This window comes from Stomoxys calcitrans, chromosome 3 (assembly GCF_963082655.1).
Source record: "Stomoxys calcitrans chromosome 3, idStoCalc2.1, whole genome shotgun sequence".
NCBI lineage: Eukaryota > Metazoa > Arthropoda > Insecta > Diptera > Muscidae > Stomoxys > Stomoxys calcitrans.
In genome coordinates this window covers 106,056,810-106,081,584 of record NC_081554.1, presented here as the reverse complement: position 1 = coordinate 106,081,584, position 24,775 = coordinate 106,056,810, and the positions used below count along the sequence as shown (strand labels likewise).

The window sequence follows — 24,775 nt, the reverse complement described above, 5'->3', positions numbered from 1 at the left end:
GGTGCAGGCAGTGCTACTAGTGGACGATCGTGATGGGATTCGTTGTATGGACCCCACGTACCCTAGAATCAGCGAGCTGAATCTGGAAATAAACAATATGGTCAACGAACATATGCGGAATTTGTGGCTGGAACATTTGGATCAATGAAACTTAGGCATCGGTTTAGGCAAGCTTTGGTCTACTGTTAAGTCACTCTCGAACCCCGGTAGACTGATCCGAAGAGATGCGCCAGGATGTTCAACCGTCAATTTATTGTGCATGCCGAGAGTGGCAAGGCAAGGAGGAGAGCCATTCTCCGTATCCGTAGTATACGAGCCGATGAACAGCCATCACAATTTACCGTGGGAGAAGTTACAAATGCCATCCGTGGCGCCAAACCATCGAAGGCGTTGGGCTCCGACAGTATCTCTGCACTGATGCTGAAGAATCTGGGTTCACCTGGTGTTGAGTACCTTACTACTGTCCTCAACCTAGCTACAATATCCAGAGGCATTACGTGTAGCGTTTAATTCATCAGATGGTGTCGTTCTCAGTGCATCAGATGGTGCCGTTTCAATGAGCTTCCTGTATTATGTATCTAGGAGTACTAGGAACCTTGACACGTTATCAGCATACGCGACCACTTTTACACCTTTTTTCTCTAGAGACAATAATATATTGTTAATTGGAATATTCCAAAGTAGAGGAGATAGATCACCTCTTTGACGTGTTCTTCTACTGACCCATCTTTCAAGATCCACAGATCCCAAGCCTGTCGTAATGCATCTTTTAGTAAGTAAGTTCCTTATGGGAAATGGGACAGGTCCCAAACCTGTCACGGGATTGGTACCGGCCCAGTTCTCGTCCCCTTACATTGAAAACACCTATCACTTTTATAAGGGTTTGTCGAGGTGACGAATTGCCACCATTCTAACGCCGTAGACAAGGTCCTTGGACAGTTCGAAAAGGATGAGTATACTTTGCAAGAATTTTTCAGGGAGATAACATTAGTACAATACAATACTTTGGAAGAATTTTTCAGGGTGATAACATTAGTAATCAATTATATTGAATGGATAAGCAATTTGTAACAATAATTAAGCGTATTATTAAAACAATAATTAAGATCATAAGTAATGACAGGTGAAATATTTCATTCCGTGACAGGCAACTCATTCTCCAGTTAAGGACCGGTATATATGGGGCAATTGACTACACATTTCCCGTTGGGGCCTTAGATGTATCCTCTACGGAGATATAGAATTCCACACAGGATTTGTTCTGAGCCTTTCTCAGCTCGCTCATATATTTTCCTAACTCAGCCTTATAGATTGCCCAATCGTGTTGTGCTCTTGTGGCTTTTGCTCTGTTGAAGAGTTTTCCGCAGTCCTTCCTTAGACCAACTAGCTCTGGGGTCCACCATGCTGCCCTTTCCCTTGGCACTAGGACATGCTGACACAAGCGAGTCATTCAGGGCTTTCGTAATCCGCTTGACCATTATGTCTATATCCTCCGCAGTTTCCACTTCCGTTTTTGGTCTAGAAGGGATAGACGTGCAGAATTTGTGCCGAAATTGATCCCAATCCGCCTTTCCTCTGTTTAACCGAGGGACCACTTCTGCAGTATTTTCTCCAAATCTCAAATATAAAGATGATCAGAGAAGCTGTGGTCATCCAACACTTCCCATTTGCATATTATTGCACTTATATCTTCCGATACAAAGATAATAATGTTTCTTGTAATAAAGGTCGGTTTATTACCTTTATTACAAATCGCCAGATTGCAACTTATAATATATTCGATAAGCAGCTCACCCCTTTCGTTGACATCCGAACTTCTCCATATCTGGCGATGTGCATTAGTATCACTTCCTGCAAGAAACGGCTTTAACAAGCAAATCGAGTGTCATACATAGGGAAGCCAGCCAGTAATGAGACTTATTTATTTCAAGGCTGGCTACTACTGAATCTTCAGTGCCTACCGACGGAAGGAGAAAAACATTTAGACTACTCTTTGCAAGCATACAGGCTCTGTGCCTCCCATTCCCCGTACCCTTGAGTAGTTTTAATGCCAGAAGTTTTAGTCTAGAACCACGTCAAATCCCCCTGCCATCAGGAGGACCTTTATTGCCTCCAAAGTGGCCTTAAAATTGTGTAGATTTATCTGCAGAAACCGGGCCATAGTCAGTATTCAGAACTGTTGCGTTAGAATCGTTTTCGTTAGATCTTGTCATGATAAGCTTCCGTACGCATCCAGAGGCAGATGAGAAAGCAGTGGAACCATTCTTCTTCAGAGCACTGGACACTTGCGGGGTGCACGGTTCCTCCTTAGATGCTTCACTAGCTGCTGCTGTCGAAGTACTTTTTGAGTTCCGTCCTTTCCCCTGGCGTTCTCCTTGATCCCATTCCAACCGGATGACCCACCCACACAGGGCTTCGATGTCGATGTCTTCCCCGCCTCTCTCGTGGGTTCGAGTCCTGGCGAGAACATCAGAAAAAAATTTCAACTGTGGTTATCCTCTCCTATTATTGGCGATATTTGTGAGTCACTACGCCATTTGTAAAAATGATATGGAACCTATAAAAACTTCTCCACAAAGAGGTGTCGGACTGCGGCACGTTCTTTAGACTCGGTTACAAAAAGAAAGCCGCTTATCATTGAGCTTGAACTTGAATCGGAAAGCAATCATTGATGTGTGAGATGTTTACCCAAATTTCAGAGCTTTAGCTCAGTCCATAAAGAAAGTATCATTTTGTATCTTTTAGTACCTAATTTTACGAATTAAAAAAATTATTATTATTAAAAAAATATCCTAGTCGCCTAATATATACTGTCAAAGTATAACTGTATCCCAAATTGGAAGTATTAGCTCTATCCGTAATGTATGTTCCAAATAGCGCCAATTACAGTGCTATAGTACGTGTTCATCCACTTCTAGCTCGATTTTTTATCGCATATAAAATTTTTGTTTTTGTGCAAGATCACTATAATGTTTACCAATTTGCTAAATTCTTGCTGTTGCTGTACGCTGTTGATGAAAATGAGCTCTTTCGTACAATTTTGCTCTGTTTTTGGTATCAGATATACGAAGTAAAAAAAAATATTTTGCCAGCCAATATATTTATCCTAGTTGTACCTTCATGCCTAATTTCAGCACTCTAGCTTAATTTATAAAAAAAGTACCAAATGGTACTAATTTCGGTATTAAATATACGTTTTCTCCCGCATTGAAAACTACCATTCAAATTCTTTCCTTCCACCCCGGTTTTGAGCAACAGCTGTCATTTACCAAATCTTCAAAGTTCTAGCTCCATCCGTTCTGCCTTTGCAAAGTTCACCTCTTCTCGCACCATTTTTATACGTTTTTAGTACCTTATTGTACAAATTTCCAAAAACTCATTTACTCACCCATTTTAGGTTGCCATGCTCATTTTACAAAGAAAGTACCGAATAGGACCAATTGTGGTACTAAACGTAACATTTCTGCTACTTCCGGTACTATGATGCCATAGTTTTTTCACAAAACCTAATTTCTTCGAGACGTTCTTGAATTTGAGCCCCAATTTAGCATCTTAGCCCTTTTAGTACGCTCTGTACACACAGCACCATTTCGTACTAGTTGGTTCTTTTCAGTACCTTAACAAACGAATATCGCCCAATTAAGAGAATAAGAATAAGAGCATCTTACAAAAATAAATGCAAATGCACACGTCACAGTCTGCAGCCGATGCTAAACAACACTAAGGCCACGAACATTTGCCCTCACTCTCACATAATTTGATATGAATTGGCACAAATGATTGAAGTTTAAAAGAAGCAACAACAATTTGATGCGCTTCTTCTTCTTCTACAATACCGCCATAGTAAAGCTTATTCTATCTCTAGCACATTTAACATTAACCCTACTACTCCCATTTACTGCTTCCATATTCAACACCTTTGCAGTAATGTGATCTCATGCTCAAATCCTCTCTCAATCTAACTGTTCTCACACATTCACCTTTCGACGGCTCTCATATATGTGTTTAATAGAGTAAGAAGCAATAAAAATTTGCTGGTTTTAGCCATTTTGTCTTGTATTTTTTAATACCTAACTGTATGAATTTCGTAAAATGCCCTCTTATTCCGTGCCTATGGCATAAGAGCAATATCTGTGCAAAATTTCATGATTATAGCTTTAGCCGTTTGGGCTGGGCGATGATTTGACTGTCAGCAATCACTCAGTCATGCGTCTCTTTTATATACATATATAGAGATAATCAAATTTATATGTGCACAACTAATATTTTTAATATTTCGCAATATATTGTTATGTTTATTTGTTTTTAATTAAATATTTAGTTCGATACTGGTTTGTCCTTGTGTATAAATAAATAAGGACATTTTGGAGTATCCATCGCACAGAACCCACCCAACTTTTAAGGTTGTCATATAAATTTGGTACTACTTCGTCATTATCGCCTTTTTAAAATTATTTAGCATCACGTATGGCTTATATTTTGCAAAAATCTTTGCATATAGTATGCTCCAAAAATCTTCAATGTGAATCAAATCGGGATCCATGGCGAGTCGTTATTGTGAAGAAACGTTTCTTAATCCTTAATATGCCTTTTTCAACAGTTCAACATGAAGGCATATTCCAAACATTGGAAATCACTAAATAACTGTGAATATGAAATCCCATTATGTTTTGTTATCATCTCAATAGGAAAGAAAGAGCTTTCGACGGTCATATCGCGTCCAGAACCGTCGTTGAGTCGTTAAATATTATCGCTAATGGTCACTCAAAAAAAAGTCCAAGATAAATCTTTTAGATAAATATATTTAAAATACTCATATGGTTTGCAGAAAATTAATGATGGTTAGATAAACAAATCCAAAATATTTATATGTCTGTATAAAAAAGAATTGTCAAAACAATCCCAATCTGAACACATCTTGTAAACCCTTTGAAATGGATATGAAATCCTAGATCCAAAGGCCTTGGTTAACACGGAGGCAAAACGGTAGCTCGTCGGATGTGGTTGAGTGGTGTGTCACCATGAAATACACTAACAGTCATAAGCATAAATTTCTCGTGTCAAGAAACAAGAACATAAATTGGATACGTACATAAAAGTAACGAAACTAAGTCAAGTCAATCAGTCCGTCGCTCGAGTTATGCCACAATACCCTACTATTTTCCAAATAATCATCCTTTGTGCTATCTTGGGCTCCATATTGTAAGAAAATACCCTATAAACCATTTCACCAATTACCCGTTAATAACATTGTCAGTCCGTCTTATTTACACTCTCCACAGCCACATCACCTCGGTCCCAACAACACCACCCTTGACAATAAAAAGTTGATTTATCTCAACACGATCATCACACTGTCAAAATATAAAATTTATTTGCATGCAGCTACAGGTACTTGTAACCGTTGAGTGGAGCGGACGTGTATTCATTTTGCTCCTCGAAGAAAAAAATATCCGTATCTACGAAAAATTTTTAAGCCTTTCAGGAGTAGGCTCAAAATGGACTCCAAAGACCTAACAGCTACGGTGGTGCCATCAGACCCTCCTATAGGTGTGGGTGCCTTGGAACCTGTAGTCGAGAGTAATGCTTTAAGCGCACAACCAGTCGTCAGACTTACAAACGAGGAAGAGACGGATAAATCAGAGGGATGCACAGTTCGTCTCCAGCCTTTAAGTAAAGGTTGTATTTCCGATATATATTCCGACAGAGAATATATATCGCAGGCGAATTGAGAGATGAGGATAGCTAAGCTCACAAGAAGACCGAGAAAGCAATCCGGGGCACGACGAAGGAGACAAGGGAGTATGCACCGTCAGCGCAATCAGGCGAAAGTGCCGGATAATGGAAGGAATGAAATTTCTAGCACTTCGACGGAAGCTGGGAAGAGAAACAGTAGTGGAATTCAGTAAAGTGTTTTAACAGAAAAGTTAACGAATTTGGTATCATTGAAATCAGCTGTTTTTGCTAAAGAATATTCGAATTCGTTTACTAAACGACGGACAATTATTTGGTGTTTACTTTAACGAAATAAATAGAGATAAATATTTACGATGGTGTTAGAGTTTCTTCTCTTGTTTTTTTTTTTTCTTAAAGCATTTCGTTTATGTGTGTATACAATCAATTAATAACCGTGGTAGCGTATGTTTCGTAATATAAACAAGTAAAAGTATGCTTAGTTGGGACGGGCCAAATCTTACATACCCTCCAACATGGATCGCATTTGTCGAGTTCTTTGCGAATAATGGATAAGAATTGTTACGCTGTTGGAGATATATCAAGTTATAGTCCAATTCGGACCATAATTAAATTGAATGTTGAAGGCCATAGTAGAAGTCATTGGGAAATATTTCAAGCCATTCGGATATGAATTGCGCCTTGTAGGGGCGGGCATAAGAAGCATAATCGGGCGATCGGTTTATATCAGGTTATAGATCGGTTAAGACCATATTGGACATGTATGTTGAAGGGAGAATGGGAGAAGCCATTATGCAAAATTTCATCAAAATCGGATCAGCCCTCTAGTGACTCAAGAAGTCATGATCCAAGATCGGTTTATATGGCAGCTATATAAGTTTTTGGGCCGATTTAAACCCTACTTAGCACAGTTGATGAAATTAATAAAAAAAATACCTCATGCAAGATTTCAGCCAAATCGGGTATGAATTGCGCCCTCTTGTGGCTCAAGAAGTCAAGATCCAAGATCGGTTTATATGGCAGCTATATCAGCTTATCCACCGATTTGATCCATACTAATCATAGTTGTTGAATGTCATAACAAACAACTTCATTAAAAATTTCAGCCAAATCGGATAAGAATTGCGTCTTCTATTGGCTCAAGAAGTCATGATCCTAGATTGGTTCATATGGCAGATATATTAGGTTATTCACCGATTTGAACCATGCCAAACAAAGTTGTAGGAAGTCATAACAGAACACCTCATGCAAAATTTCAGCCAAATCAGATAAGAATTGCGCTCTCTAGATACTGAAAAAGTCAAGACCCACGATCGGTTTATATGGCAGCTATATCAAAACATAGACCGATTTGGCCCATTTACAATCCCTACCGACCAACACTAAGATAGATAAGATATATTGGTGCAAAATTTTAAGCGTCTAGCTTTACTACTTCGAAAGTGAACATACGTTCGACAGACGGACGGACATGGCTAGATCGACTTAAAATGGCATGACGATCAAGAATATATATACACTATGGGGTTAGACGCATATTTCGAGGTGTTAAAATCGGAATGACGAAATTAGATACCCCCTATCCTATGATGAAGGCTTTATACAAATAAACTGGTATTGACAGCATTTCTAAATAATTGTGGACATTTTATTTCGACATGTGATGTTTTTAAATCAATGACTGAAGAATTTCAGGTTATGAAAATAATTATATATTATTTGTGTCGATAGTTTTTGTGTTTATCTTTTTTTGTTGGGTAGGGTTGCCAGAGAAAAAAGTTGATAACGATTTCTGTTAACGAGGAATTAGAGAATAACATAGTCGTTAGTGCAAACGATTTTTTGTCGTTATATTTAACTTAACGATGTAACAGAATTACAGTGGACTTCTCCCGAAGTGTATAACGCTGCTAAGACGCTGAAAAAAAGCTCTCCACTTTCAAGTACTCTGGGAAGACTAGGCCCTTGCGCACTGCCCTTGAGTCTGCATGGAGATCTGTGACTTCCAAAATGATGTCACAGTCATCACGGAAGCACAACAGAGATGAGATGTCTCAGTCATCATTATCATCAGTGCACCCAGTAGGATTGCACCAGATCATCGGTCCCAAGTGAAACATCTGGTAAACGAACGGGTTATCGATCATGTGTTTAACTCCGAGTTGGGATCCACCCTTATGGATATTGAGCTGCGAGTATAGAGAGGACATCTTAACGCTGCACTTTTCGTCAGCGGAATGGATTGAAACCGTTAAAAAGCTGCCTGGTGCGCAAAGCTCGACATTGTGAGAAAGATCGGCATCCCCCAGTTCACAAAGGTGACGGTATTCAAGAATGAGGGCGGTGAATTCATGATGGAACGCATGTTGTAAGTCTTAAACAAGCAAAACCAAGAGTTGGCCGTGGACAAAAAGAAGGTCTTCCACAGGAAGAATAAGGAGCAAAGAACTCTCTTTTTTGGTTGGCTTTGATCAAGCCTCCGTGACAAGTTTGCCTAAAATTACAGGCATGGCGTACTAAGGGACCAAGACCGTCTTTGGGAAGACTAATATAGGCAAATATCCTCATATTGAGGCATCAGGCGGTGCAGTGGCAGGACACTTAATACCGCCTAACGAACAGGGTGCCGAGGACGAGACAATCACCGACTCTCCCAATATTGGGAACAATAGGATAAGCAAAAAACCTCATCTTCATGCATTGCAGGGGCGAGAGACCCAATACAGCCTAACGAAATGGGACCCGACAACGGACCCAACACCGACATTCTCAAGATTCTGAAGACTAGCATAGGTAAAGATTTTAGTATAGAAACATTATGCAGCGCAGCGGCAGAAATCTCAATGCAACTTAACGAACAGGAATCAGACGATGAGACCATCACCTACTCCTAATAGGTGAATTTACTTAAGATTTGGAAGACTAAGATAGCAACAGATCTTAACATTGAAACATCAGGCTGTACAGGCACGGGAAACTCAATGCAGCCCAATGAACAGAGACCAGATGATGGAACCATTACCGACTTTACAAAGGTTCGAAAGACTAGGATTGTGACGGCCCGCTTCTCCACAGACCCTATTCCTTCTGACCCAATCTTACCTTTATATCCGGCTTTGCTCAGGGCAAATGGGGGGTGTTCTTACCAAAAGGAATTGGTCCAGATCGTCCAGCTCAAAATATATAAATTTTTTAAATAGCATTTATATGCGGTAAATGACGGAACCGTGACTATCTCCTTCGGAAAGAAAAATATTAAACGAAAATATGATGTGGTTTGTCTTCTTTAAGTCAAATACCCCTCCCAACCATGCCGACTTACTAAATTATTTTGTCAGCCCATTTGCTTTAATCCTAAACCTTAAATTTCGTGTATGATTTATAATGATTAAAACTTAAAATTTCGTAATGAGCAAACATAAACATAAAACATAGTAAGTTGTGTATGAAATCTCTATAAAAAATATTTAAATATAACAAGTAAAAGTGCGCTAAGTTCGGCCGGGCCGAATCTTATATACCCTCCACCATGGGTCGCAATTGTCGAGTTCTTTTTCCGGCATTTCTTTTTAGGCAAAAAAAGGATATAAGAAAAGATTTGCTCTGCTATTAGAGCGATATCAAGATATGGTCCGGTTTGGACCACAATTAAATTATATGTTGGAGACCTGTGTAAAATGTCAGCCAATTCGAATAAGAATTGCGCCTTTGGGGCCTCAAGATATAAAATAGAGAGCTCGATTTATATGGGAGCTGTATAGGGCTATAGACCGATTCAGACCATAATAAACACGTATGTTGATTGCCATGAGACGATCCGTCGTACAAAATTTCAAGCGAATCGGATAAGAATTGCGACCTCTAGAGGCTCAAGAAGTCAAGATCCCAGATCGGTTTATATGGCAGCTATATCAGGTTATTAACCGATTTGAACCATACTTAGCACAGTTGTTGGATATCATAACAAAACACGTCATGCAAAATTTCATTCCAATCGGATAAGAATTGCGCACTCTAGAGGCTCAAGAAGTCAAGACCCAAGATCGGATTATATGGCAGCTATATCAAGTTATGGGCCGATTTGAACCATACTTGGCACAGTTGTTGGATATCATAATAAAACATGTCGGAAAATTCATTCAAATCGGATAAGAATTGCGCACTCCAGAGGCTCAAGAAGTCAAGACCCAAGATCGGTTTATATGGCATTTACAATACCAACCGACCTACACTAATAAGAAAATTTTCTAGCGGCTATCTTTACTCCTTCGAAAGTTAGCGTGCTTTCGACAGACAGACGGACGGACATGGCTAGATCGACATAAAATGACACGACGATCAAGAATATATATACTTTATGGGGTTTCAGACGAATATTTCGGGTAGTTACAAACAGAATGACGAAATTAGTATACCCCCATCCTATGGTGGAGGGTATAAAAACTGAATTACAATATAATTAATTACGAATAAACATGTTTGAAGTTTTCATTTTTATACCCACCACCGAAGGATGGGGGTATATTCATTTTGTCATTCCGTTTGCAACACATCGAAACATCCATTTCCGCCCCTATAAAGTTTATATATTCTTGATCAGCGTAAAAATCTATGACGATCTAGACATGTCCGTCTGTCCGTTGAAATCACGCTACAGCCTTTAAAAATAGAGATATTGAGCTGAAACTTTGCACAGATTCTTTTTTGTCCATAAGCAGGTTAAGTTCGAATATGGGCTATATCGGACTATATCTTGATATAGCCCCCATATAGACCGATTTGCCGATTTATGGTCTAAGGCCTATAAAAGCCACATTTATTATCCGATTTTGCTGAAATTTGGGACAGTTAGTTGTGTTAGGCTTTTCGGCATCCGTGTCGTATATGATTTAGATCGGTTTACTTTTAGATATAGCTACTAAAAACCCAATATTTTGTTATACACAATAGAACAATGACTTGTACCTGTTAGTATTTGGTCCAAATCGGAACATATTTCGATATAACTGCTATGGGACATAAGGTATGCAACTTTCACCGGATTTTGATTAAAGGTGGTTTACATATATACCCGAGGTGGTGGGTATCCAAAGTTCGGCCCGGCCGAACATAACGCCTTTTTACTTGTTTTTAAATAATGTTTCTATATTGTGTAATAGTTTGTCTTTCATAACATTTGCCCCATAGAGTATAAAAAAAATAATTTTGTACTGACAGTTTTATTATCCTCACCAACAAGCGCTTGAAGTTAGGATCTTAAGTGTCTTGAATGTTTGAATTAAAATTTTGCCAAATTTGATGAATTCTGGTTTAAAATATTTTAAATTGTGGACTTATTAGTAAAATGACCCAAACAATATAAAATAAAAAGAATGTTTAATTGGTCCTTTCCATGTAAATTGTTGTGTGATGTTGTTCCTTAATTTTGTTTTAGGATTTTAATGGAAAAAAGGACATCCATATGGCTTCAAATTTCACATCAGTGCTGAAGTACACGTGAAGACGTTATTAAGCTGCATGTTATTTGGATTTCATATTCAGCTAAGGAAAGCTTTCTTAGTCAATAGACACGTCTAGCTGAATCCTCATCTATATCCTTAAGCTGTCATGAGAAAATACTTTTTAATGCAAATTTATTGTTTTTTTTTCTGGTAAGCAAAGGCTTAGAAGTTTTTCTTCGTCATAGACTTCTAAATTATGATGCAGTAAATTTACGCTATTGGTTTATTTATTGTTATGGGTTGCTTGTTATTGCTTTTTATAAATGGGACGGCAGGATACCACAGGCAACCAACAGACACGTCTAGCTGATATTTCGAAAAAAAGAAAAACAAGTAAAAGCGTGCTAGCATTATATACACTCCACCATGGATCGCATTTGCCGAGTTCTTTTCCCGGCATCTCTTCTTAGGCAAAAAAAGGATATAAGAAAAGATTTGCTCTGCTATTAGAGCGATATCAAAATATGGTCCGGTTTGGACCACAATTAAATTATATGTTGGAGACCTGTGTAAAATGTCAGCCAATTCGAATAAGAATTGCGCCTTTGGGGCCTCAAGAAATAAAATAGAGAGCTCGAATTATATGGGAGCTGTATAGGGCTATAGACCGATTCAGACCATAATAAACACTATGTTGATGGTCATAAGAGAATCTGTCGTACAAAATTTCAGGCAAATCGGATAAGAATTGCGGTCTCTAGAGGCTCAAGAAGTCAAGATCCGAGATCGGTTTATATGGCAGCTATATCAGGTTATGGACAGATTTGAACCATATTTGACACAGTTGTTGAAAGCAAGAATAAAATACTTCTTGCAAAATTTCAGCCAAATCGGATAGGAATTGCGTCCTCTAGAAGCTCAAGAAGTCAAGTCCCCAGATCTGTTTATATGACAGCTATATAAGATTATGAACCGATTTGAACCATACTTGGCAAAGTTGTTGGATATCATAACAAAATACTACGTGCAAAATTTCATTCAAATCGGATAAGAATTGCGAACTCTAGACGCTCAAGAAGTCAAGACCCATGTTCGGTTTATATGACAGCTATATCAGGTTATGGACCGATTTGAGCCATACTTGGCACAATTATTGAATATCATAAAAAAACACGTTGTGCAGAATTTTATCCCAATCGGATAAAAATTGCGCACTCTAGACCAATATAGCCCATTTACAAAACCAACTGACCTACACTAATAAGAAGTATTTGTGCAAAATTTCAAGCGGCTAGCTTTACTTCTTCGGAAGTTAGCGTGCTTTCGACAGACAGTGGGACGGACAGACAGACGGACGGACATGGCTAGATCGACATAAATTGTCGCTACGATCAAGAATATATATTTATGGGGTCTCAGACGAATATTTCGAGTAGTTACAAACAGAATGACGAAATTAGTATACCCCCCATCCTATGGTGGAGGGTATAAAAATACAAACATATTTTTTTTCCTATAGTATTTTTTTTAGACAAACACAAACTTACCAGATAAAAGCAAAAAATTCGTTGTATCCAGTTTAAAATATGCAAGTTTTAAATATGCAACTCTCTTGCAAAAATTATTTTTCTCCACAAAAACTTATAAAATTCTTCCGTAATCTTCTGGACTATTTAAAATTTCATTATCGAATGGAAAAAAACAGATATTTCCAATTACTTCAAAAAATTTAAAAAGCAGTATAAATATTGCTTCGAATTTGTCTACCAAAAATTGTTTTAAAAAATTCAAATCAAAGTCACAGGATAGGCAAAGAACCTTTTACTGAAACATCATTGTAGTGAAAGGAAAGTCAATGCAGACTTATGAGCAGGGAGCGGAAGATGAGGCCGCCACCCACTTCCAAAAAGCCCATTTAATGGAGGACCAATGATTGAGGTCATCCAGATAAACCTATACCGGAGTAAGACAGTTACTCAGGCTCATATATGCAGAAACCTTTGCATATAGTATACCCCGAGTTCCTATTGTAAAGATACGTTTCTTGATCCTAAATATGCCTTAATCAACCGTTCACGATGGAGCCATCATGTTTTTATGGTAGAGTCCACACAATTCGACAGCAAATTCAATTACGTTTTTGTTTAGGAGATTTTTATATAACAAAGCACATTTGTAAATTTCCAAGTATTCCAAATGCCATAAGATATCCATTATTTTAGTTTCACCACTTTTGTTGAGGGCACCGAGAATCCCCTCCAATATTTTATTTGACCATAGGGTCCATCAACATTGAAGTTTATTTCGCCACACAGTATATCTACTCCACTGAACGCTGCTTTAGTTGGCAAAGTGTTAAGAAAATGCTACTCTACAGCGGTGTGATTTGACTGATTTAATCTTATTTCAATAATCATTCCGCGTCCCATGCCCGAAAGTTGGCCTCCACGTGACATGGTTTGTCAAAAATCCAAAAAACAAATATAAATCTGTTAAGTTCTTTTTCGAGATGAGCTTAATTTTTAATTTTCAGTTTTATTATAAAGTAGGTTGGTTTTCACCAGTTGCTGTATATTTCCCAGTAATTTTCGAAAAAATTGGAAATTTTTGGCTTTTTAGCTCCCAAAACTTAAATTTCTACTAATGCACATATAACTATACTCTTTGAAAATTTTATACTTTCACAGAAGTTAAGAATAACGGTACTGTGGATGAAGTTGAAACAAAGAATTCGTTATGGAATGGAAACTCTACTCATTTAACCTAACCTAACCTGTGGAATGGAAAAGTGTTCGAGGTAGTGAACATTTTGTCCTTCAATTGCTGTTCATTTAGATGGAAAACAGCAAAATTTTTTTTTGCACATATAATTATTTGTCTAGAGTATTTCTACGTGATCTTGAAAATCTATTTTTAAATTACATAAATTGGATATTAAGACAGCATCATCACATTGTTGGTCGTGTGGAAAGATGCGACGTGTAACTTGGACTTCCTGCTCCCTGGGAGGGCGCAAAGCTCGACTTGGTGAGAAAGATGGACATCCTCCAGGTCACAAAGACGACGGCCTTCATCAAGGACCGGACAGTAAATATGGGACGGAACGCGAGTTGAGATTCTTGGACAAGAAAAAACACGGTTTGGTCGCAGAGAAGTGGGAGGTCTTCCACAGGAAGGAGAAGGAGGAAGGAACTCTCCTTTTGGATGGCATTGATCAAGTCTCCGTGATGAGTTTGGCTAAGATGAAATGCATGGAGAACTATGGGAGCAAGTCTGTCTTTTTCAAGATTGGGAAGAGTAGGATAGGCAAAGATCCTAATACTAAAATATCAGGCAACGCAGTGGCGAGAGACCCAACACAGCCTAACAAACAGAGACTCGACGACGGACCCATTACCGACTTCAAGATTCGAAAGACTCAAATAGGTAAAGTTCCTAATATTGACACATTAGGCAACGCAGCGACAGAAACCTCAATGCACCTTAACAAATAGGGAGCCGACGATGGTACCATCACCAACTCCTACGAAGCCTATTTACTTAAGATAGGCAAAGATCCTAGAATTGAAACATCGGGCAGTACAGGGAATGTAAACCCAATACAGCCTAACGAACAGGGACCCCACGATGGAACCATTACCGACTTTGTAAAAATTCGGATGATTAGAATAGGCAAAGAACTTAATGCGATGACATCAGGCAGTTCAGTGACAGGAAAGTCATTAAAGTCTAAAAAACAGGGAGCAGACCAAGATGTCATCACCTACACCCAAGATGTTCATCACCTACTCCCAAGATGTCATCATCTACTCCCAAGATGTACATCTACTGGAGGACCAATGATTGAGCTAATGCAATAAACATCCAACGGAGCAAGACTGCTACACACGCTCTGATGAAGAAAATCAGCAAGGGCAAGATTCATATCGCCTTAATTCAGGAGCCATGAAGTTTCTGGACTGAACCATATCAACTACTACTTATTTTATGTTAACACTGGTAGTCAGCTGAGGATCTGCGTTATTTGTCATACAAATTTGAATTATATACGTCGGATGCATCAGTGGAGAGACAGGGAGACGGTGGAGCATACCTGGTGAGACAGAGAGACGATGGAGCATATTCGCTTTTCGACTCTCCGACAACGCCACACACGTCGGAGCTGCAACGGCTGGTGAGGAAAGCAACACAGACAGGAAACGAGGTATTAACAGGGCGCGATGCGATCTCTCACCACATTTCGTGGGGTAGTACCAACATTTATAAGCAGGGCCAAGTCCTGGAAGAGTTCTTGCATACTAACGACCTAATAACACTTAATATTGGTAACACCGCTACCTTTGTTAATAGGATAAGGGAGGAGGAAAATCTAATCGATGAGGTTCAGGATTGGAGGGTCTCCATGGAACACTCTTTCTCTGACCATCGCTACATTAGGTTTAGAATAGCACGGCCAGCGCCGAATCCGATAAGCTTGCGGAATAAATTGAAAACCCACTAGACAAAATTCGGAAGACTACTCAGAAGAAGACTTGGGTAAGATAATTTAGATTGTCCATGCATAGAAGACATTGAAGAAAATGTCATCAGAATTACGACTGCTCTGGTGGGGTCCTTCTAAGATAGATAGTCCTCTTCGGGAAAAGAAATCAGCCCAAGGAAAACCTCGGATGACCGGGGAGAAGTCCGCAGACTTTTTAACAGAGCACGTCATAAAAAAGCGGAAGTTTATTGGGATGTGTATAACAAAAGGTTCAAGGAATACAATAAAATAACCAGAGCGGCAAACCGTGCCTCCTGGAAGCTTTTTTGCGAACAGGTCGATAGCGTCAATAACGCCGCCAAGATAAGTTTCTCTCAAAAACCCATGTACAAACTGAAACTTTAGTAGACGACATGGGAGTGAGAGCAAAGGCAACGGACGACATGTGAGTGAGAGCAAAGGCAAGGGCCCTTGAAGACAAGACTGCTGTTGCAAGGCTGGCCACCTTTTCCAGGGAAGTATTTCTTAGGAGACGGACAAGACTTAGTGGAGGCATGAATACACCCTACCCATCAATAACGAGGTGTTGCTGTTCTGGCGCGACCGTGTGATTTGGTGCTGCGCATGTCATGGCCTGGCACCTGCCTTGTCCATGTTGATGCTGTAGCGTTTGCCCATCGTTGGTTCATGTAGCTTTTGTGGTTGTGTTCGGTCATCCGTGAGGGTGGCCGAGTTGATTGTGGGTCCCATTTTGAAGCGGCTATGTGTGGCGTAGCCCGTGAGTGCTGCCGTGTCTAGTTTGTGTCCATCGTTTTGATGTATGTTGTTTTGGTGCATACTTTTGTATGTTGGCTTAAGGTGGGCTTAGGGCGATTCCTTTCTTCCATGTGACCAGTCCGGAACTGTTTGTGGTTCAACTAGTAGTAGTCTTTTATGAAGTCTGACTGGATACTTAAATCTGGTACCACGGGTGTAAGGAGCCCCTAGAACTTCGGCTCCAGCCTGGTAATGTTGAGGCCCCAGTGGGGAGCAACGTGGTGGCTGTGGTTTGTACCCAAATCGCGGGTAGAACATAACCTCGGGTTGGAGTTGCGTTTTCAACCGGTTGCCATGATCCATAGATCGGACGGAGTTTTAGGTAGTACTCCGCTCCTAACAAAGGAGGTGAACACATCCAAATACGTGGGACGTATGGTCGGGTTCTGCAGGAGTGTGATTAGACCAATACGCATCGGTAGTTTGGTGGGCTGCTATGGAGAAAAAAAGTGCAACATAACGACCATACAACAGGTTCAGAGAACATGTTGTCTTGGCATAGGCGGAGCGATGAGGACCGCACCCACTAGGGCACTAGAGACTATTCTAGATATCCGACTCATTGACATATAGATTAAGAGTGAGGCTGCCACTGCGGCTATGAGACTTAAGGTGATGCGAGAATGGAATGAGGATGGGAGCAGCTCATTACATCGCGGTATAAGTAAGGCGACGATAGGAAACCTGGAGGAAGGGTTTTCCGATCAGATACCTAAGATATCGAGTGCTAAGCACTGCTGACCGCGGCACAGTCTCGGATTGACGGGACCCTAGTTTTGTCATCTGGAAGATCATGTTACACGGATGAATCAAAGCTAGAGGAAGGAGTGGGCCTACATTGAGAACCTAGAGACTGAGATCTGTTTTAGACTGGCTGACCATAATACGGTCCTGCAGGCGGAGATCCGGGCGACCAGGGAATGCGTGTGGTGGTGTGGTGTTAACGCGAGGACGTCGAGTGTGAACATATTTACGGACAGTAAAATTGCTATAAGGGCAATAACAACCAGAACGGTAAGGTCACGAACAGTCTTGCAGTGTAAGGAGGAGATTATCGCCTTCTCTGAGGATGGCTACGACGTAGTCCTAGTTAAGGGCGTGGGCGACGAATGTGCATGTAACCCTGTGGAACAGCGAAACGGTCGAAAGGATGTCGAAAATCCTATGGGGGAATCCAGATCGTCAGAAGACGAGGCTATTACTGAAAGGAAGCAAGAAGGAGGTCAATATAGCTATTGGTACTACGAGCTTACTTATGTAAAATCGGTGCGGTAAGATGATGAGACGTTAGAGCATTTCTTATGTCATTACCCGGCTTTCGCGTCTAACAAATACCGGCACTTAGGTGGAGACACAATACCAGACATGAACCAACTTAGGGAAGTGGATGGAAAACAATAAAGGATTATGTAAGGAGCACGGAATTCCAAAATTAGATTTTCTTTTTCGATGTACCTTATTTTTTAATTTAGAGCGCACAACAAGCCGATTACTGGCTTAGGTGTATGTTCATAGTGGCATGGGGCGGATTAATATCAACCTTACCTAACTTGGACTTTCTGATCACGAGTAGGAGTTATATTTTGAATTGACATTTGGCGAGCTCTTGGATTGTCAGTTGTGGGTGAGCCTGTTATTGTTGCCTGGGTTTGGGTCGCACCTCTCAAGAAGAGCATGTTATTAAGGTCATCAATAGAGACATTACCCAATGCATCAGGCGATACAAATGCTATTGTTTGCGGAACTTTATTTATTTATTTGTTATTTCAGCACAACAAGACAGAAAGCAGTGCAAGATTTTAAATTTAGATATGTATCCGTCTTAATCTAATACATAAATCAAATTAAATAAAACTTAAGGATTAAAATTGAAAGATTATAAAAGTTAAAATTACTAATTTTATATATTTAATATTATACGCCTGGTGGCTTCGCTGTCCCAATGCTACACCCAATATTAAGGGGCAACTGTATCGCAATTTTAAGAGCTAGCGTAATCCGTAAAGAAATAAACATTTTGAAAATTTTTGTGCCTAACTGTACGATGTATACTGTCGAGTTTTAACTGTATCAAAATTTTGTGAGCTCTAATTGAATCCGGAAAGAAAGTACCATTTTGTACTATTTAGAACCGATGTACATCTTCTGGTCTCCCGACTCATAATGTAAAGGTGTACCTGTATCCCAATTTTGAGAGATTTAGCTCAATATATACCTATATAAAAATAGCATTTAGTACGTTTTAGTACCGAAATGGCAGTAATAAATATAACTTATAGTCGTCCAATATATACTCTCAAGGATTACTTGTAGCTCAAATTTCTGTTCTCTAGGTCAGTCTGTAAAGAAAATACCATTTTGTACGTTTTAGTACATAAATGTACGAATTTCAAATATTTCTTCTGGTCGCCCGATTATTTTGTCAACGTCTACTTGTATCCTAATTTTGAGAGCTTAAGCTTAATCCGTAAAGATAGTACCATTTTGAACGTTTTAGTAGCCATAATATATATCGAAATTTTGAGAGCTTTAGCTCAATCCGTAGAGATTATAGCATTTTGTACGTTCTAGTCCCTCAATGTACGAAGTTCAAAAATAAAATCTTCTAGTCACCCGGAACATATTGCCAAGTTGTACTTGTATCCCAAATTTCAGAGCTGTAGCTCTGTCTGTGAAACAAGTACCATTTTGTTCGTTTTAGTACCAAAATGTTCGTATATCAAAAAATCTTCAAGTCACCCGGTACATACTGCCAAATGTACCTGTATCCCAAATTTTAAAGCTGTAGCTCAGTTTGTAATGACATTGTACGAATTTCAAAAACATCTTTTAGTCGCTCAATATATACTGCCATCGTGTAACTGTATCACAATTTTGAGAGCTTTATCTCAATCCGTAAAGAAGTTGCGGGACACACACACATAAGGTGTTCTATAGTCTCTTCTTCTTCGATGTCCTCACAGCTTCTACAAAAGTCTTTGCTAGCAACCTTCAGGCAATGACCTGTCATGAAGTCTAGATTACTCCACATAGTTTTGTAATGCTCACAGTCTCCTCTTTGTGACCATCAATCATTCGTTGTCCTTCGAGCCTGGTCCTGAAATCTTAGCTTACATGTCGCTAGAGGCATACCCAGTATCCCTGGAATGTGTAGAGTGGATGCTAGTCTCGCAAGCTCATCCGCTTTACAATTCCAGGATATATTTCTGTGGCCGGCACCCAGAACATCTGCATTTTGAACTGTTCAACCATCTCGTTGAGAGATCTGCGACAGTCGAGAATGGTTTTTGTGTTCAGAAAAACGTTCTCCAGAGATTTAACGGCTGCCTGGCTGTCTGAGAAGAAATTAATGCCAATCGTCGTAATTACATTTCATCTTAGCCATTCCACCACTTCCTTAATTGCAAGGATCTCCGCTTGATACACACTGCAGTGGTCGGGTAATTTCTTTGATATGACCAGTTCTAGATCTTTAGATTACTTCCCAAGGCCCACCTGGTCGTTTAGTTTGAAACCATCCGTATAGAAGTCTATGTTACTTCTGTTACCAGGGATATCGTAGTTGCAATAGGTTCTATCAGGAATAGTGGTACAGTGCTTTTTATCGAAAAGCTGCTCAGGTAGGGTGTAATCGACTCTGCCTGGAACATCGGATATTGTATCAAGGATAACACGGTGTCCGTAGCCGCCACGTGACCAATGAGGAAGCTCTTTTAACCTCGCTGTCTCGCTGCCATTTTTCTGGCCACAATGTCTAGAAGCATAAGATGTAGCATTACATTCAGTGCATTAGGTTGTGTCGTCCTCAGTGCGGCTGTGATGCACATACAAGCTATCCTTTGGATCGGTTTAAGTATTGAGCAGTAGGTGGACTTTTGAAGCGCCGCACAGTGGGAGAAAATGGAATAAACTAATAGAAAATATGATGTGTGAGAACAAGTAGAGATATCGTTTTGAAATTTGAGAAATAAGGTGTTAGCGAGTTCGTGTGCCAAATTTCGAAACCCTAGGTGGTCCGGGCGCCTTTTGGCAGGACCCTAAAATTGGTCACCTCGGTACTGCCAAATCTTCATTTGTGGTCCGATTTTCTAAATTCTTTTCTTTTTGCCGAATAGTGCTCAAAAATCCTCACAAAGAAATCGACTTGATGTATACAATATCTCTACTGGTTTTGGAGATATTCAACTTTTATTTTTTTGCTGCAATTTTGATCGAGACCTGCTTTGTATTTGGGAATTTACGAAGGCATTTGTGGTTCGATTTTTAGAACGGCTGTTTTGCCTTTATAATATCAAAAAAATAGTTAGTGTTTGGGCGTTGTTATTTACCTGAAAAATATAAAATTTTCAGTCACATCTTATGTATAAAATTGTCTAAGATTTAATTAAAAAAATTTCAATCACGATCTTATTTAAAAAATTTCATATTCAATTAAAAAAAGATTGATTCAATTAATTTTTTAATTGAAACTTTAAAAAAATTCAATCACGATCGTAATTGAAAAAAGTTCAGATTCAATTAAAAAAATGATTGGCCGTTATTAATTAAATAATAACGGCCAAGACCACTAACTTTTTGTGTTCTTATAAACACCACCGAAGGATGGGGTATATTCATTTTGTCATTCCGTTTGGAATACATCGAAATATCCATTTCGATGTATTCCATTTGACACAGTGACTTATGTCTATATATTGGGTTGCCCAAAAAGTAATTGCAGATTTTTCATATAGTCGGCGTTGACAAATTTTTTCACAGCTTGTGACTCTGTAATTGCATTCTTTCTTCTGTCAGTTATAAGCTGTTACTTTTAGCTTGCTTTAGAAAAAAAGTGTAAAAAAGTATATTTGATTAAAGTTCATTCTAAGTTTTATTAAAAATGCATTTACTTTCTTTTAAAAATCCGCAATTACTTTTTGGGCAACCCAATATATATGCCAAAAAAAACTATTTTTGTTCTATAAAATTGAACAGTGACTTATATATATTAGACTTCTCAATGTCCGTGCCGAATTTGGTCCAAATCGGACCATATTTCGATACATTTGCTAAAAGTGTATAAATAATAAACTTTTCACCGGATAATGTCAAAATGTGGTTTACATATATATCCGAAGTAGTGGGATCCAAAGTTTTACCCGCCCAAACATAATGCCTTTTTACTTGTTATCACTCAATTCGTTCGCCAATTCATTGAAGGTAGCAGATTTTATAAAGGGAAAACAGCTGTTTTCATTGAACTGGCGAACGAATCGAAGTTCTTTAAATCGTTTTTTAATGAAATCGGAAATTATGGCTGTCCGCTTTTGGAGGAGTCTTACATATGTGAACCATGTTCCATCGAAACTGAGGCAACGCTTTTCGCAAATAATTAAATAAAACATTTTAATATTTTCAATTAAATTTGTGATTGACTCAATTAAAAAATTATTTGGATGTTTCGAAAACTTCAATAATGTTTTTAATTGGATCAATTAACAAATTAATTAAAAATTTCAACAAATTCAATAATTTTTTTAATTGAATGAATAAAAAAATTAATTGGAAATTTAAAAAATTTTCCATCATATATCTCATTATATATCATTGAATATGATATTTTTTTTAATTAAAAATTTGTTGAATCATCTTTTTCAAAAACTGTAATTGATATTATCATTTTCTTGATTGAAACAGTTTCAATTAAAAAATTAATTGGATCAACTAATTTCGTGATTGAAACCGATTTTTATTTCTTTCTGTGCAGGGATTTAATGGCTGCTTGGCTGTCAGAGAGGATATTTATCCCAGTCGTCGTTATGACACTATATCTTATCCAATCCACCAATTCTTTAATGGCAAGAATCTCCACTTGATACATACTGCAGTAAACTTTGGGATATGACCAGTCAAAGTTCTTCAGAATACATCCCAAAGCCCACCAGGTCTTCTAGTTTGGAACGATTCGTATAGAAATCCATATAACTATATTGTAGGTCCAATGGGTTTTATCAGGAATAGTGGTACTCTATTTTTTATCAAAAAGCTGCAACGGTGTGTAATCCACACTGGCTGGAACATCGGGCATTGTAACAAGTGCACAGTGTACTTAGGTGCCGTATGATCAAAAGGAAAGCTCTCTTAACCTCACAACAGTGTTTGCAGCAATTTTACTATCTACAATATCCAGATGCATTACGTGTAGTAATTAATTCAGTGCATCAGATGATGTCGTTCCCAATGAGGCTGTGAAACACAAACAAGTGATCCTTTGGATCCGGCTGAGTATTGAACAGTAGGCGGAATTTTGAAGCGCCGTCCACCAGATCACAAAACTATATAGCATTATAGGTCTGACAACTTAAGTATGTTCCCAGTATAGGGCAAGAGTTGTTTTCCTTGTTCTTGCCAAAATTTTGGACAGGTGCCCACGTATGTAATGTATCTAACGCTAAAAAGAACAATTTATTTTTGTACGGATTTACGCTTAGATTATTTTCTGTAGCCCACTTCGCTTTCGCACGTAGGAAGCTGAATTATATATCTAGGAGTATTTGGAAACTTGCCACGTCGTCAGCATACCCGATCACTTTTACACCTTTTTTCCAGAGACAATATTGTATTGTTAATGGCTATATTCCACAGTAGAGGAGATAGTACACCTTCTTGAGTTGTTCCTCTGCTGACCCACCTTTTTAGATGTGCATATCCCAAGCCTGCCGTAATGCATCTTTTAGTAAGCAAGTTATTATTAAAAATTCTAACGGTAGTGTTGATGCCTAGAAACTCCAGCTCTTTCATGATTGATGTCGGTTTTTCATTTTGAATGCACTTTTAATGTCCAGAAATGCTACCATTGTGTATTTCTTGACAGTGAAAGAGCTCTCCATGTAGGCGACTAGGTCATGAAGGGCTGTTTCAGTGAACTTGCTCTTACTATATGCATGCTGCTGCCGAGACAGGCAATTCCCAGGGATCTTTGCCCAAAGATATGTTTCTATCAACCTCTCCAGAATCTCAACATAAAGGATGACAGACTAATAGGACGAAAATTTTTCGCCTTCGTGAAGTACGGATTTCCTACCTTTGGAATGAAAATGACCTTTGTGTCCCTATATCCCACAGGTATATACGACATGCTGATACAAGCAGAGTTTATCTCCATAAGCCAAGGTGCCAGCCTGTCGGACACAGCTTGTAATTCAACGGTCTTACATCATCAAAGCCTGGCAACTTAAATAGTCGAATCTTTTTATTGCTCAAAATATTTTCGTCTCGGACACAATTTCTCCAATAACCTCCGACGAATGCATATCAGTGCCAATCTCTTTTGGCGCCACGTTGTTCATTGGGAATTTTCCAGGGAAATGTCAACGAGTAGTTCTAGTGTTTCATCACAAGACATTGTCCTTACATTCTCTGACTTCCGAATATATCCCATGATTATAGGTCTCGAGTATTGGATCTTCCTTAGGCTAGAGAATGTATCAGATGTATCCATGCAGCTGCAGAATTCCACCCAAGTTTTTTTCTGAGCCTCTCAGCTTTCCCTGGCATTTTCTTAGCTCAGCCTTATAGAAGTCCTGCAGAAGCAATTAGAATATTCAGAAAATGGCATCCTTGATTAGTGGCATCCTTGACAGAGACATTTTAAAATGAATAAATTAATGCGAAATAGTGGAAAAATAGGTATTTTTCATCTTCGAGAAATTCGTTAAAGAGATAGGTCAACATGAATTCTAAGCCTCACGCGACCCTATCTAAACCATATTCCCCAAATCAACGAATTCCGATAAAAAAATTAACCTTTTATGAGTTAAAGACTACTAAATACTTCTAAATTTACCATAACATTCCATTAAGGAACTGGGGATACTTCTCTTATACCAATGAGTCTCTCATATCAGGTGCAGTCCGATTAAAGTTTAATCTCAATACTTTAAGCTTTATACCTTACGAATGTAGCCAGTATTAGTAAGCTCAGGTCAGAGCCACTTCAAAATTAATTTCTTAAAGACAAAATTGTAATAAAATGCTTACTAAACAAACAATTTTAATCAAATTTTTTCTAAACAAATTTTAATAATATATTTCAGCATAACCTTTAAAAAACTTAAGACAAAATTTTTTCTTAAGATTCAATTTTATTAATTTTTTTTCTAAAGACAAAATTTTTCCAAGTTTTAGGCCTACCTCGAAATTATTGTTTAAAGCCATAATTTCAATGATTTTTTTTGTGCCAGTTCAATGCATTTTTGGATACTACGTGCTGCTAAAGTTTTTTAAAATCTTTTTATTCTGATTTTCTTTTATAATAGAAACAAAAACAAACCATATTGATCCAATCTGGACACAATTGCAA

General features: G+C 38.6%; 1 protein-coding gene across 7 annotated transcripts in view; it reads left to right on the top strand.

The window, feature by feature from the left end:
* Nucleotides 1-24,775, top strand: part of LOC106090318 (cyclin-dependent kinase 5 activator 1) — a 428,985-nt gene that overhangs the window by 75,230 nt on the left and 328,980 nt on the right. The window contains exon 2 of one of the 7 annotated variants that reach the window (XM_059365388.1): nucleotides 11,129-11,345. The exons of the other annotated variants lie outside the window; for them this stretch is intronic. The gene's annotated coding sequence lies outside the window, so the exon portion shown is untranslated. The remainder of the gene's footprint in view (nucleotides 1-11,128; nucleotides 11,346-24,775) is intronic. 7 annotated transcript variants of the gene reach the window in all.